Source organism: Cricetulus griseus, chromosome 3 (genome assembly GCF_003668045.3).
Source record: "Cricetulus griseus strain 17A/GY chromosome 3, alternate assembly CriGri-PICRH-1.0, whole genome shotgun sequence".
NCBI lineage: Eukaryota > Metazoa > Chordata > Mammalia > Rodentia > Cricetidae > Cricetulus > Cricetulus griseus.
The window spans coordinates 148685810-148701311 of record NC_048596.1 but is presented as its reverse complement, the minus strand read 5'-3'; the positions used below and the strand labels follow the sequence as shown (position 1 = coordinate 148701311).

The window sequence follows — 15502 nt, the reverse complement described above, 5'->3', positions numbered from 1 at the left end:
ATAAAAAAAACAAATTAAAAACTTCCTAGAATCTAATGAGAATGCAGACACAACATACCCAAACTTATGGGACACTCTGAAAGCAGTGCTAAGAGGGAAGTTCATAGCACTAGGTGCCAACATGAAGAAACTGGAGAAAAGTCACATTAGAGAATTGACAGAACAACTGAAATCTTTAGAGCAAAAAGAAGCAAACTCACCAAGGAGGAGTAGATGCCAGGAAATAATCAACCTGAGAGCTGAAATCAATAAAGTAGAAACTAGGAAAACATTACAAAGAATCAATGAAACAAAGAGTTGGTTATTTGAGAAGATCAACAAGATAGACAAACCTGTATCCAAACTAACCAAAAGGCAGAGAGAGAGCATGCTAATTAACAAAATCAGAAATGAAAAGGGTGATATAATAACGGACACTGAGGAAATCCAGAGAATCTTCAGGTCATACTTTGAAAACCTGTACTCCACAAAATTCGAAAATCTAAAGGAAATGGACAGTTTTCAGGATAGATATCACCTACCAAAATTATACCAAGAACAGATAAGCAGTTTAAATCGACCTATAACCCCTAATGAAATAGAAGCAGTCATCAACAGCCTTCCAACCCAAAAAAAGCCCAGGGCCAGATGGCTTCACTGCAGAATTCTACCAGAAATTCAAACAAGAGCTAATACCAGTACTCCTTAAATTGTTCCACACAATAGAAGCAGACAGGATATTGCCAAACTCTTTTTATGAAGCTACAATCACTTTGATACCCAAACCAAACAAAGATACAACTGAAAAAGAGAACTACAGGCAAATATCCCTCATGAACATAGATGCAAAAATATTCAACAAAATATTGGTGAATTGAATCCAAGAACACATCAGAAAAATCATCCACTACGATCAAGTAGGCTTCATCCAAGGGATGCAAGGATGGTTCAACATATGAAAATCCATCAATGTAATCCATGATATAAACAAGCTGAAAAAGAAAAACCACATAATCATCTCACTCGATGCTGAAAAAGCCTTTGACAAAATCCAACACCCTTCATGATAAAGATCTTGGAGAGAACAGGAATAACAGGAAACATGATAAAATCAATATACACCAAACCAACAGCCAACATCAAATTAAATGGAGAGATACTCAAAGCAATTCCTCTAAAATCAGGAACAAGACAAGGCTGTCCACTCTCTCCATACCTCTTCAATATTGTACTTGAAGTTCTAGCTAGAGCAATAAGACAACAAAAGGAGATAAAAGGTATACAAATTGGAAAGGAAGAAGATAAACTTTCACTATTTGCAGATGATATGATAGTCTACATAAGTGACCCGAAAAACTCTACCAGGGAACTCCTACATCTGATAAAATACCTACAGCAAAGTAGCAGGATACAAAATTAACTCAAAAAAATCAGTAGCCCTACTTTATAGAGATGATAATTGCAATGAGAAAGAAATCAGAGAAACATCACCCTTCACAATATCCATAAACAAATATCTGGGGGTAACGCTAACCAAAAAAGTGAAAGACCTGTACAGTAAGAACTTTGAGTCCTTAAAGAAAGAAATTAAAGAAGATACCAGAAAATGGAAAGATCTCCCATGCTCTTGGATAGGTAGAATCAACATAGTAAAACTGGAAGTCTTGCCAAAAGTAATCTACAGAGTCAATGCAATCCCCATCAAAATCCAAACACAGTTCTTCACAGACATTGAAAGAACAATACTCAACATTATATGGAAAAACAAAAAACCCAGAATAGCCAAAACAACACTGTATAATAAAGGATCTACTGGTGGCATCACCATCCCTGACTTCAAGCTCTGCTATAGAGCCATAGTTCTGAAAGCAGCCTGGTATTGGCACAAAAATAGACAGACAACCAATGTAATCTAATTGAAAACCCTGATATTAATCCACGCACCTATGAACACCTTATTTTTGACAAAGATGCTAAATCTATATAATGAAAGAAACATAGCATCTTCAACAAATGGTGCTGGCAAAACTAGATTCGCACATGCAGAAGATTGCAGATAGATCCACATCTGTCACCATGCACAAAACTTAAGTGCATATGGATCAAAGATCTCACCATAAATCCAGCCACACTGAATCTTCTAGAAGAGAAAGTGGGAGATACCCTTGAATGAATTGGCACAGGAGACCACTTCCTGAACATTAATTACACCAGTAGCACAGACATTGTGATCTTCCATTAATGATTGGGACCTTCTGAAACTGAGAAGCTTCTGTAAGGCAAAGGACACAGTCACTAAGACAAAACGACAAGGAGTTAAAAGTGAAGAAAATGAGACTGCTGGTTAATACTTTCTGCTAGGGGTGTAACAGAAAGAGTATACTGTAAATGTGCCAGGATATTGCCTACAAATCTATCTATAAACTGGGATATAAGAGAACAGGTACCCATATCTTGTATTTGTAACTAAGAATGTGTTCAGAAGAAATGGAAGTCATCAGTGGAATTGAACATACCTACCCAATGTTGCAAAATATAAATCATAATAATTTGCATCATTTTTCATTAGTTCTGGGGTGGAACAACAGTGACTGAAGGTCATTATGCCTGGTCACTGCGGCCACTGCCTCCTACCTCACTAAAGCAATCTTCCAATAGAATCCATTCATGACCTGAACTTACATAACTCATCAAATGGGCCTCAGGTAATGGAGATTTAGCACATCACCACAATAACAGAAAATATGTTCATCACAGTTCTTCAAGGAAACAGAACTTCCTTCTCTAGCTATCTGCTATGATGCTTCTCTGTCATGATGGATTCTCTTCCCAATCATAAACCCATAAACTCTTTGCTCCATAAGACACTTTTGGTCATGGTGCTTCATCACAGCAACAGAATAGAAACAAATACAATTATATTATCACAAAATACCTTGTAAGAAAGAAAAATTAACATAAAATAGAAAATCCTGTAAGTACTGTGTCAATAACACATGAAGGAATGACAATAAAGTAGCTTCATTTTGGAGTCGCTTCACAAAGAGTGAGCACAAATTTAAATTCTCCACTTTTCTGCCTGAGTCTTCTATTATTCTGCAGTCTGTAGTTACTGGCCTGTCTCAAATTCATCTGTTGTATGTGTCTGATCTGTCCCTACTGCCTGTCAGTTGTACTTGAGAGGGCACCTGTCCTCAGCAAAGGGCTTTGTTCTGTATTTACTGAATAGCACAGAAGACACAGTATGAGAAAGAAATGAGGAATTCCTTGCAGAGACCTCTAACAGTCTTAAAGGGGAAAAAAGTTACTTTACTACCACCAACTGACCCAGAGTAGCAGGCAAAACCACACCAATGTTATCAACACATAGCACATGCTGCTTCCAACATTTATGGGAAATTTATTTGGCTCAAGGTTGCTTTTAACCTTTTGCCTCTTTTCAGGAAATGATTGCCAGAGCATACACACCCATTATTTGGGTCAGGAGAATAGAAGTGTGTGTAACTTAAGATTAGAGCTATGCATTTGTCTTAGGTTGTAATTGCTGAGTGCATATGAAATCCAATGCATAGTAAGGTTGGTTATATTGCTCTCCTAAAGGCAAGTTAAACTTAGGCAGGCTGAGTGCACAGTAGGACATCAGGTTAAGTACACAGTAGATGATCTCAAGGCATATTATTAACTAGGCTTCCAGGTCCCACAAAGCGTCAAGTATCTTTGGAGTCAAGAGATCATTTCAGGAAAATGTATCTCCATAACGGATAGCAAGTATGTTCCCACTGATGACAGGAAGGTGCATCAAGACAGACCCTGCTAAGGAAAAGTGCAGGCAGGAAATCCATGGAACACACTGAAACACAAGCCACCTGCCACCATCCCATTAACAGTAAGTCCCTAGTCATGCACACCTCAGCTTATAAACAAAGTCCAACACAGTAGTGGTTTGGGGCTGTTGTGCTTTGTAATTAGGACTTGTGAAAAACTCTTGCCATTTGCTATTTTTAATGCTGTGCTGCTCTTTATTTTCCTTATGTGAACATTCATGTCCATTCTTTCTATTTTCTACAGTACTCTGACATTTGTATCTTTTCTAACAACAAGCTTCTTCAATTTAACAAATATCTTCCCTCTAAATTTCAGAACTTGGGGAGAGCTGCTAACAAGATGCTGGGGCCCAAAATAGATGAACCATGGGAGGGAGGCTACTCAGGTCTACTCAGCAAAGACTTCAGTGGCCATAGCAGAGGGAGACAATGAAAAGACCAAGGACTTCCAGGCCAGTAAACAGAAGACATGTCAGCAACTGCACACTTCGGTTTGTTCACTAAGGAATATTCATCCATCCTTTTATATGGACAACTTAATACCACCTATAAGTACTTTTTTTTACTTCTTAGTAAATAAGAATATTTCAGTGAGATAACAGGAAAGGAGCATAATCCAAGAGAAGACCAAGTACAGAAGCATGCTGGGGATAAAAACTTTTACTTGTCTTCTTCCTTACAGCTACAGGCACCAGCTAATCCCACACTGTGCCTTGCGCATTGTGCTGATTTGTAGGCCCTTCTAGTCACACAAAAGGTAAGGAAATAAAGCTAGGCTCTACACAGAGAAAGACCATGATTTGAATCCTATGGCTTCTTGTAATTGCTTTGATTTGGGGACAGACAGGCCATTTTAGGAGCTGAGTCAAAATAAACATTAACTTTTTCCCATTAAAACAGAATTTGTAAATAGGATGGAATTGTGTATGGGAATAATATAGATAGATGCCTTTGTGAATACAGACACCTTTTTTTCTAAAACAAACTGACCACTTCATAGTTTTGAGTTTGTAACTTCAACAATATGCAGTAGTTTTGGATTTGTTCTTATTTTTCAAAGACTTAGACCTAATTTTTAATCTGTAAGAATAAACAGAAACTGTGATAATGCTTTAAGTGTTTCTTACAAACTGCAAATACACCTCAGAAGCCTCACAAACTGTTGTGTTATTCTAATATGTAGACATTATTATTTCTCAGTGTGGGAATCCAAAGAAGAATTAGACAGGATTTCCCTTGAGAAATTTTTCCACTAGAGTAGGGAATAGACATCTGAAGAGCTAACCTACTGAAGAGTTCAGTAAGTACCAAATACAAATTCAGACAGCATCCCATGTGAGAGCATACAGAAGCAAAGTAGTTTTGTCTTTTGGAGTCAGTGTGGCTAACAAGATTCCATGGCCCTTAGTCAAATTAAGCACATAGTAAATAGTATTAGCTCTTCTTTATAAATGTTCAATAAATATATAGAAGTGTTTCTATATTACAAACCTCATCATTTTGTGTCCTGACTGTATATAGAAGCAAAAATGAAAAGCAGAAATGGCAGTGGCAGTGGTTGGGGATAAAGGGGAAAGAGAGGGAGGAAGGGAAAGAGAAAAAAGATTGGAAATCACAAAGCAAGTTGGTAGGGTGCTCATACTGCTCAACCAAGCTACTCCCAGTAGATGAAGCATGCCATAGTCCACTGCCTTATGTCTTTCCACTTCCCAAACACCCTACTTTACTAAATTGGTTTTCTTCTGGAAATTTCTATTGTATTATCCTTTAACCTCTAGTTTTCTATTATCTTTGTGTCAGATTAATATTCATTGTTAATGTTCCTTGCCCAGGGACACAGTGAGATTATAAAATTCAAGAATATACATATATACTTAAAGTTGAAAATAATTGGACAACTGCAATGGCAGAGCTAGACAGCGTGCCTAGGGCTGCAGCACACAGCACAAGAGGCAGCATTTGGCACAGGCATATTCTATGAATAAGGAGAGCTGATTCAAAAGTTCACTATAGAGACATTAAGCCATTCTGTTAAAATTAAGTTAGTTTTCTTTCTTACTAGACATGCAAGATAATTAAAACCAGCATGCCAAAGAATGACCAAACTTAAGAGTTCTTTTAATGAAGCCTCCATGCACAATGACAGATACTGTCTGACACTGACTGACTAAACAGGAGCCAGGAACACTACTAAAAGAATAAATAATTTTTATCATTAAATACGTATGATAAAATGAATGGTGCTTTCTGTAACTAAGAAGATCAAAATAAAAATATTAGTTAATTTGGAGAAATTTATAGTTTTCTTTTAAATTGTTTAGCTAATAAATCATTTCATCATAAAATGTGATTTTTTTTTGCTTAGAATTATATCATTGATTGTAGTCTTTATTATTACTAAAATGAAAAATCTCTAAAGGTTCTAATTATTTGCCATTATGTAGTAAAATTGCCTTTATTATTATTCCTGTTTTCAACTTGCATTTCCCTCAGCAGTATGTCTTGCTCTGATCTCAAAGCATTGTCTGTTACTTAGAACTAAACACGGAGAGGAAATCTGTAGGTGGATGGGGCTACAGCCAGCATCATGATATGCATGTTGCTCACTAGTGAGGGTCTTCTGTGCGCAGGACAGCAACATTAAAATATAAATACTGGGACTAGAGAGATGTCTCAGTGGTTAAGAGCATTGGGAGCTCTTGCAGAGGACCCAGGCTCAGCACCCACATGGCACCTCACAGCTCTCTGTAATTCTAGTTTTAGGGGGTCAAGCACCCTTTTTGGGCCTCCTTGTGTACAAGGTATGAACATGGTGAACAGACATACATACATGCAGGCAAAACATCCACACACATACAATTAGAAAAATTTATTTTAAAAAATATAAATGGCAAAATTACAACACTAAGCAAGAGATGAAGATGCCCCATGTCCTACAATAAAAAGTAGCAGGAACACGGGCAGATCTATTAAATAATAACATGGTGACTTAGAAAATGGCCACATTCATTATGCTCTTTAAAAGAATAAAATAAAAGAAAAAATAGTTATAAAATCATTTTGTCTCTAACACTTTTCTTCCTTTTACATGGACCATCTCCTTTAAATGTGACAGGATATTCTCTGTAACATCACCTTAATTTTTTTTGTTGCTGTTGTTTTGTTTTGTTTTGTTTTGTTTTTTTTTTGTTTTGTTTTTTTTTTGAGACAGGGTTTCTCTGTGTAGTCCCGGCTATTCTGGAACTTGTTCTGTAGATCAGATTGGCCTTGAACTAACAAGTGATTTGCCTGCCTCTGCCTCTGCCTCCCAAGCGCTGGATTAAAGTCATGAGCCATCACTGCCCGGCTTGATTTCCCTTTTTTAAATAAAATCTTTATTTTAATTTTTGAGAGCATCCCTTAGAATTAAATGTTGACAATTAACTAAGAAGCAATGCTGTAAAAATGTCACCCTCCAATAAAATGCATCTGTAATATCGTAAATTTTATTCCAATCACTGTTGGCTAGTTTCAGACAGTTTTTGTTTTGTTTTGTTTTGTTTTGAAATGCCAGAAGTCTCTGGTGAGAATATCTCATGACACTAATGTTATTAACAGGCCAGCCCAATCTCAGAACCCAGATTATGTCTGGAAGTAATTAAATACAGCAGGATTCTTGACAATTTCTCACTACATTTGCTATTTTGTAAGGCTAATTAGGAAAATTAGATTCATCTATCATCTTGGAAATTAAAGTGAGGTTGTATTGCGTGTGTGTGTGTGTGTGTGTGTGTGTGTGTGTGTGTGTGTGTGTGCGTGCGCACATGCACTTTTGAAATATATATATATTTCAAATATATATAATCTCAGGACATTTTGAGACATATAGTCTGGAAATTCCAGAAAAAAAAAAGAAGGCTGAGAAATAATGAAAAAAATGTGCCTAAGGAATCCATATAAAAGTTTTGGAGACTTGAAAATGAGAACAACAGACACTTCAAAGTTATTGAACCAGAAACAGACACTCCTTCCTGGCAGATGCTCATACAGCAGCATGCAATAACCATTGGACAAAATGAAGGCACACTGACAGTGTCACAGATCTACGGCAAATCCAACTTCTGATTCAAAATAAAACCAACTCATTCTTGGATTGCTTTTTTTCTTTCTTATTTGGATATAATGGAAAAAAGGACATTAATTATTAAAAAATAAATATTTAAATTTGAAAATATAAAATTAGTTTGGTTACTTAACCCATACATACTCTAGGGAGGTTCACTGCATTCACCACCACAAAAAAACACACATAATATACACAAAGGTTTGGCGTGTACCATGTGTATTGATAATGATATTTGGGGCAATTTATGTCAATATGAAAAATACGAATTTCAATTTCATTGTTTTACTCTTAGATGGTATTTTTTTTAATAAGCAGTTATCCAAGCAGTAGGAAATACATAAAAATGATAAAACTCAAGAAGCACTTCTTCCGGTAGTATATCTCAAGTATTTAGTTTTTTAATATTAGCAAAACAAGAAGGATCATGTTAAATGCTCAGGTATGGATTGCAGTTACTTAAGGAGAGGGAGAAATTATTGTTTAAGATGTTCTTTTCTATGTAATTTAATGAATGCTCCTAGAAAATTATCTCATTCCTTCAAGATGTAGTTTGGTTGAATTTGAACTGTTGTCTGCCTTTAATTCTCAAGAATTAATAATCTTAACAAACACAGAAACTTTTTATGATTCATTATCCTTTTATTTAAATTTTATTATGTTTAGTTATTTAGGAAAAAATGTTAGGAAATAAAAATGGAGATAACATGAAGCCAACAGAAAAGCCATTAGGGACCTTGAAGTGTGCACTGAGCAGTAGGATCCATGAAAGTTTTCTGGAAGGAGGAGAAATGAAGCATTTGCATGGAAGCTATCTTTAGCATTTCATTGTCTTTTTCCTTCCTATTTGAAAACAACCAGAGCATGTCTTGGGTATAGAGAAGTTTCTACATTATCAAATGCTTGCAGAACACATTGGCAAATTAGTATCAAACTACAAAACTATTTTTAGGCAGATAGAATTATCTTGTGTTCTATTTATGGGTAAGAGCAATTACTGATCAATCTTGGGGACCAGAATTCAGATCTGAGAAATCATATAATCTGAGGCTTCTCTTATAGACTTTTTCCACACAGAGTCATCCATGTGCATACACACAGAGAATAATTAATCTTAAAGAACAATATTTTTGAAATCTGAGCCTCTCAAGACCTCTCCAAGTTTCTTATTCCACTTCTCTTTGCTCACCAAGACTATCTCAGTGTTATTAATTGTCCCAGCAAATGACAATCAGTTCTCTACATTGATTTATTCCAGATGTGACCTATGTTCTAGTGCTGCGTTCCAAAATTAACAATAAGATTTGAAAGCCAACTGAATATTAAAAACAAAACAAGAAAACAACAAAAAACCTGCATAAGATACTGTAAGGTCTTCACCATCTATGTCCAGGTCCCAACACCTCCACCAAGCCCACACTATTAAGGAATGCCTTGTTCACATCGATCATGGAATGACTTAACATTGCATGACACACAATCTTGATAATGATGATTTCTGTCACAGATTGGCAGCACATATGTCAATAGCAGGTATCTGGAAATATATTAAAGTGCTCATCACAATATTAGTACTGATGGAAGATATTATGACTCATATGACTTAATAAAATGGCTGAGAATTTGGGCAACTGTATCTGTTGAGGTCCTGTCAGGAAATAAGGGCAGGTTCATGAGAGATTTTTGACAACAAATAAACAGAATATTTATAAGATTCTGGGCAAGGTAAAAACAGTCAACAAGGTGTGTCAGCATATGCAGGAAATTCAGAGAGAATATCCTGCAGAATATCCTTCAGGAATAAGATGCCTGGAGCCTAGCATACAGAGCCCACCCTTGGCCCTCCTGCTTTTTTGCTAAGGCCTCTTACCAGTTAGTTCAGTGGAAAGTCAGAGATCAAGGAAATGGACTGAAGGTGTCCATGATAATATTCTATCCTCTGCTCAGGACAGGGGGAAAAGAAGAAGAAAATGAAGGGTAAAAAGGAAAGAAAGTGGATAATTTTCTCCCTTTCTGTTTACAAAACTAAGTCAGATAATTTGAAACACAATGCACTTTCCATTACAGTGCAGTGTGGCTTCTGGCTTATGTTAGAGCAATGCTTCCAGCCTTTCCACATCCAGGCAGGAGACATCAAAGTAAAGAACATTTGAGAGGCAAATATAAAACATTAGGTTAAAAAATAAAACTCTTTGGAATATAATAGTTTAAATAAAAATTATTTCAATTGGTTATAAAACAATAGGTTCATTAAGCCATTATCATGAGTCTATCATTTTTTACCATTTTTCTCCATTTTTAAATTTAAATTAGAAACTAGATTGTTTTACATGTCAATCCCAGTTCTCTCTCCCTCCCCTCCTCCCCTGCCCCCCACTAACACCCTATCCCATACTCTTTCTGCTCCCCAGGGAGGGTGAGGCCTTCCATGGGGGATCTTCAGAGTCGGCCATATCCTTTGGAGCAGGGCCTAGGCCCTTCCCCATGTGTCTAGGCTGAGAGAGTATCCCTCTATGTGGAATGGGTTCCCAAAGTCCATTCATATGCTAGAGATAAGTACTAATCATACTACCAGAGGCCCCACAGATTTCCGAGGCTTCCTCACTGACACCAATGTTCATGGGGTCTGGATCAGTCCTATACATTTTTACCATTTTTACTTCTTTTATATTGCATCCTATCATACCTCCCACACACACTGGTCTCCTTATTATCTGTATTAATTACTTTTCTGTTGCTGTAATAAAATACCATGACCAAAGCAACTTAAGGAAGAAAGGGTTTATGGTTTCAGAGGGATAGAGTCTTATCACAGCAGGGAAGGCAAGACATGGCAGCAGGAGAAGGAAGCTGGTTGACCACATTTTTAACAGCACACAGAAAGCAGCAAAGTAGAATAGGAAGTTGAGCAAGGTTACAAACCCTTACAGCTCTCCCCAGCTCTGATGTAATTCTTCTTCCATCAAGGTTCACCTCCTAAAGGTTCCATAACCTCTCCAAAAAGTGCCACCTATTGGGACCAAGAGTTCTAACAAATGAGACAATGGAATACAATTCTCAGCAAACCCTAACATCTTTCTGAGTTTGGCTTATTTAGCTTAACATGATGGTCTCCAGTTCCATCCACTAGCATCCAAATGATATAATCCAGATGATAGGTATCTTGGCTGCCTCCATATCAAACACAGATAAGAGGGTAGAATAAAGATTTTAAATGTTAAGTTATGTAAAATATTCCAACATAAAACTGCATTTTTAAGAGAAAATACACTTGTTTCATATATGCACATTGTGTGTGTCTGTGCACATTTGCTTGATGCATAAATGTAAGTGTACAGATGCATAGATCGTGTATACACATGTGGAGGTCCTATTAAGTAGATGTCTTCCTCAAACTCCCTGTTACTGCCTTGAGATGGGATTTCTTACTGAATTAAAATAAACTCCTGAGGTCACCTATTCTCTCCACCCCCAATATTTGATATGGAGGAGGCATGCATGGCCATGCCTAGTTTCTTATACAGGTGTTGAAGAGTCAAACTCATGTCCTCACACTGACACAAGGAGTGTTCTTATTCATTAGGGCTATCTTCCTAGGCCCTACAAGTGCAATTATTAAAACTATTGCTTTTTGTGTTTGAGAAGATCCATCACATTTCCTTTTAAAAAGGGTTCACAGAGGTGGGCAAGGAATAGCTGTCCCAGAGGGTTAATCTAGACCAAACTTTCCTATAGGAATAGGAAAGTTTCCCTCATCTTGCTGGACCTGCCTCTCTGATGTACACACCAGTGTATTTTAAACTTGCCTGTATTTATGACTTTCTTTTGTTTTGTAAAACTATTCCTAAAAAATTCATGAAGCTGCTTCCATGTTGGAACACGGAATTTGGGATAACTGAAATCTGTGTTCCTAGGTAATGGTCACTCAAAATGGCTCCAGAATATAAACTATCTCTTCTCCCCCACCACCCAAAAAAGAATTAACTTCATTTTGTTGAGAGTCATAATTAACCAGAAATGATAATGCCAGCAGTGTTGTTTTTATAATTTCATTCAAAATTTATAGAATGCGATTCTACTTAGATCAAAGTTCTTTCTGATCCCTTTAAAAGCACTATACTGTCACATGTGAATGAATTCCAAATCCAAGCAAATGTTTCTTAGCACACATTTCCATGTTGGTGGTGCTCTAATTGTCATGATGGGAAAGGCATGGCAGCAGAAGTCTGAGGCGGCTGGTTACACCGTCAGCAGTCAGGAACTACAGAGTAGACAAGAATATGGGAAAGGCTATACAGCCTCAAGGCCCACCCAGTGACTTCCGCTAGGAAGGCTGGGCCACTTAAAGGTCACCTAACATTCTGCCAACATACCCTCCACTGGTAACAAAGTATTCAAACACATGAGCATGTGGAGGACATTTCACATTCCAACCAAGGCAGCACTAAGTGACTAGAGTGATGGGGCTTGAGCACACTGGTCAGAAGGATGCTTCCTGTCTTCAATGGGTCAAAGCAAAATGGTATGAGGATTTTATCACACTCTTAAACATGGCTCTAATTGAAAATAAGCTGTCTACTTCTGGGATTTTCTACTTAATAACTTCAGATTCTGGTTGACTTTAGGTAGCTAGAACCGTGCAAAGCAAACCTGTAAGGCAGGATAAGTGGACAGCACGTGTAGAGAGACAGAAGTAGACACCAGATAGATTGCTGACATTGGTTTCTCAGCTATACAGTTTGTTGCTTATTCCATATCTTAAAACAACCTCCTAAATTATACCCAATAAGGAATAATATCACCTCAAATTTTCAAATCAAAATATTCTGTTGAACAGTAGTCTCTGAGCAACCTCCTAGGATTAATAATAAACACTACCGGAGCCAGCTGCATCTTTCTTTAATGAAATCACTACTACTGCTCATGACAATGCACATGGTTACTGTTCTGGGAAACACACCATGCCCAGGCCTATATACCACAGAAGTCCCTGTTAATAAAACCCAAACCAGCCAAAGTTTATGAGCCACACCCTGTAAGCTGGGGCTTGTGTCAGCTAGGTACACTTAAATAAAATAAACTCTAAACTGTCAAATGCAATTGGAAATATACAGTATCCTACACTTGTAAGCAGATTCAGATTAAGGACTGTGTTCCTTCAATTTTTCTTCATGAGAAAGAAACTGTCTCACAAGCATGCCTGGTGTTCAGCTTGGACTCACTACTGACTTTAGAAGAAGAAACTTTTTTTCTGAATCCTGTAAGCCTAATGACTGCTGTTACTTCTTCTGGCTACTTCTGAATTTGTTTTAGTTGACAGAGAATGTTATATAGAGGCTTAAGGATGAATTCCTAGACTAATCAGTACATTAAGAGAGGGGTCCATTAATGTGATCAGTTAATATTTTCTGGTCCTGCCTATGGAGCTGAGTGGCCATCAATATCCCAAAGCACAATGACAGTAATGGAAAATTTGCATTAGTTACTTTCTGTTGCTGTGATAAAACATCACAACCAGGCAACTTATAGAAGGATTTATTTAAGCTTACAGTTCCCAGGTTCCAGAGGGGCAAGAGTCCATCATGGTGAGGAGGCAAGCATGGCAGCAGAAGCAGGAGGCTGAGACCTGGCATCCTCCCCTGCAAACATGAAACAGAAAAAGATGAAATTAGAAGTAGGTGAGGCTTTAAGCTCTCAATGCCCACCCTACATACTTCCTCCAGCAAGGCCTCACCTCCTACATCTTCTCAAACAGTGCTACCAACTAGGAACCAAGGGTCCAAATACCAGACCTATGAGGAACATCTCTTATTGAAAACACCACAGAATACATATTGAAAGTAAGCAATAGAAATCCACAGTCATATATATATACATATATATATATATATATAATATATATATATATATATATATGACTTTCATCTCTCCAGAGCCCTCTGAGGTACATTCTGTGTGAAAATGTCTTTTTTTTTTGTTTTGTTTTTGTTTTTGTTTTTCGAGACAGAGTTTCTCTGTGGCTTTGGAGGCTGTCCTGGAACTAGCTCTTGTAGACCAGGCTGGTCTCAAACTCACAGAGATCCACCTGCCTCTGCCTCCTGAGTGCTGGGATTAAAGGCGTGTGCCACCAACGCTGGGCTGAAAATGTCTTTTTCTTAGAATAAAACTTTCCTAATACTGGACTTCCATCTTCTGTTCTAATTTACTACATGTTGGGAATTTCCAGAGCATAACCAGCAGGTAGAAGAATGTTCCTAGCATTCCCACTACACTGTGTATACATCTTACACTCACATTTTACCTTCTGCACTTTCTTTACTTGATTTTCCATTGTCCCCTGATAATGCAAACATTTTTGCAAGCTAAATTAAAGATCAGTCTATAAAGCCTTCCGGAACTCTACCCATTTCCAACTGATCTTTTAAAAAACATCATAATTAGTATTTTTTAAAATATACAAAAATCTGATTTGCATTATACTTAAGTGGGTTTGGGGTTCTCCTAATTTCTGCCTCAAGTACATAGGTTTCTTGAAATTAAGGTATTTATTATCTTTCAACCTCTAGTTGAATTTTGCTGAATTAAATGAAACACTGGTTCTAGCCCCTAAATAGGGTTTTCTTCCGATGAGAAACTGTCATAGGCATGCATATGTAATAATGGCTACTGTGAAATACTCACCGTGAAACTGAGCTTTAACATAGAATCGGGGTTGAGAAGAAAGGCTTGGAGCTGGTGAGGTTTCTCTGCACTGTCCCAATCATCTGGAACTGATGCTGGTTTGACTTCTTTCTCATCCTGGATTAGATCTGGTTTCCACTCTAGTAGTTTAAGACATATTAATGATCCTCCTGGCCTTGGGGCTTTTAAAGAGTGTCTTTTGGGTATTCAGTTGAAGTGGGTTTAATAAGGCTTTCCCTAACACCCAAGATCTAGTGACTCATTTTTGCCTACCACATATGAGGTTATTAGTTAAACATCTCTGTTAAATGGAATGTTATCCTGTCCTATGGGACAGGATAGCATTTAACTAAACTTTATTGTTCTAGTCGTACACTCCTCATAATACCATACCACGTGACTAAAGTATTCAGTGAATGAGCCAGTAACCTCTGCACACCTGCTAAAAGGTGGGCTGCTTGCCAGGCGTTGGTGGCGCACGCCTTTAATCCCAGCACTCGGGAGGCAGAGGCAGGCGGATCTCTTGTGAGTTTCCAGGCCAGCCTGGTCTCCAGAGCGAGTGCCAGGATAGGCTCCAAAGCTACACAGAGAAACCCTGTCTCGAAAAACAAACAAACAAACAAACAAAACAAACAAAAAAAGATGGGCTGCTCCACTGGTTGTAATTTCTACCAGCCAAGACAACAAGCAAGATTTTAAGAGCTATCATACAGTTATATCAAAATAAAATCACAAGGCCAAACATTATAGTCTGGGCTAATGGTAAACAAAACTAGCTTAAATATATGCTTTGATAATGAAGCTCAGAATTTAGCACAGACTCTGGCACAAAATAAGTAGATTAATGAGCATAAACATTTCATCATGTGCTTGGCCAGGAGGCCTCAGGGCAGTACTGTCATTTACTAGGTTAGTT

General features: G+C 37.5%; 1 protein-coding gene across 8 annotated transcripts in view; it reads right to left on the bottom strand.

The window, feature by feature from the left end:
• The window catches only part of Gas2 (growth arrest specific 2), a 158128-nt gene that overhangs the window by 142145 nt on the left and 481 nt on the right, over window positions 1-15502 (bottom strand). For all 8 annotated transcript variants that reach the window (XM_027410518.2, XM_027410517.2, XM_027410516.2 and 5 more), the window contains exons 2-3: window positions 14587-14726; window positions 13455-13544 (exon numbers count right to left, since the gene is read on the bottom strand). The gene's annotated coding sequence lies outside the window, so the exon portion shown is untranslated. The remainder of the gene's footprint in view (window positions 1-13454; window positions 13545-14586; window positions 14727-15502) is intronic.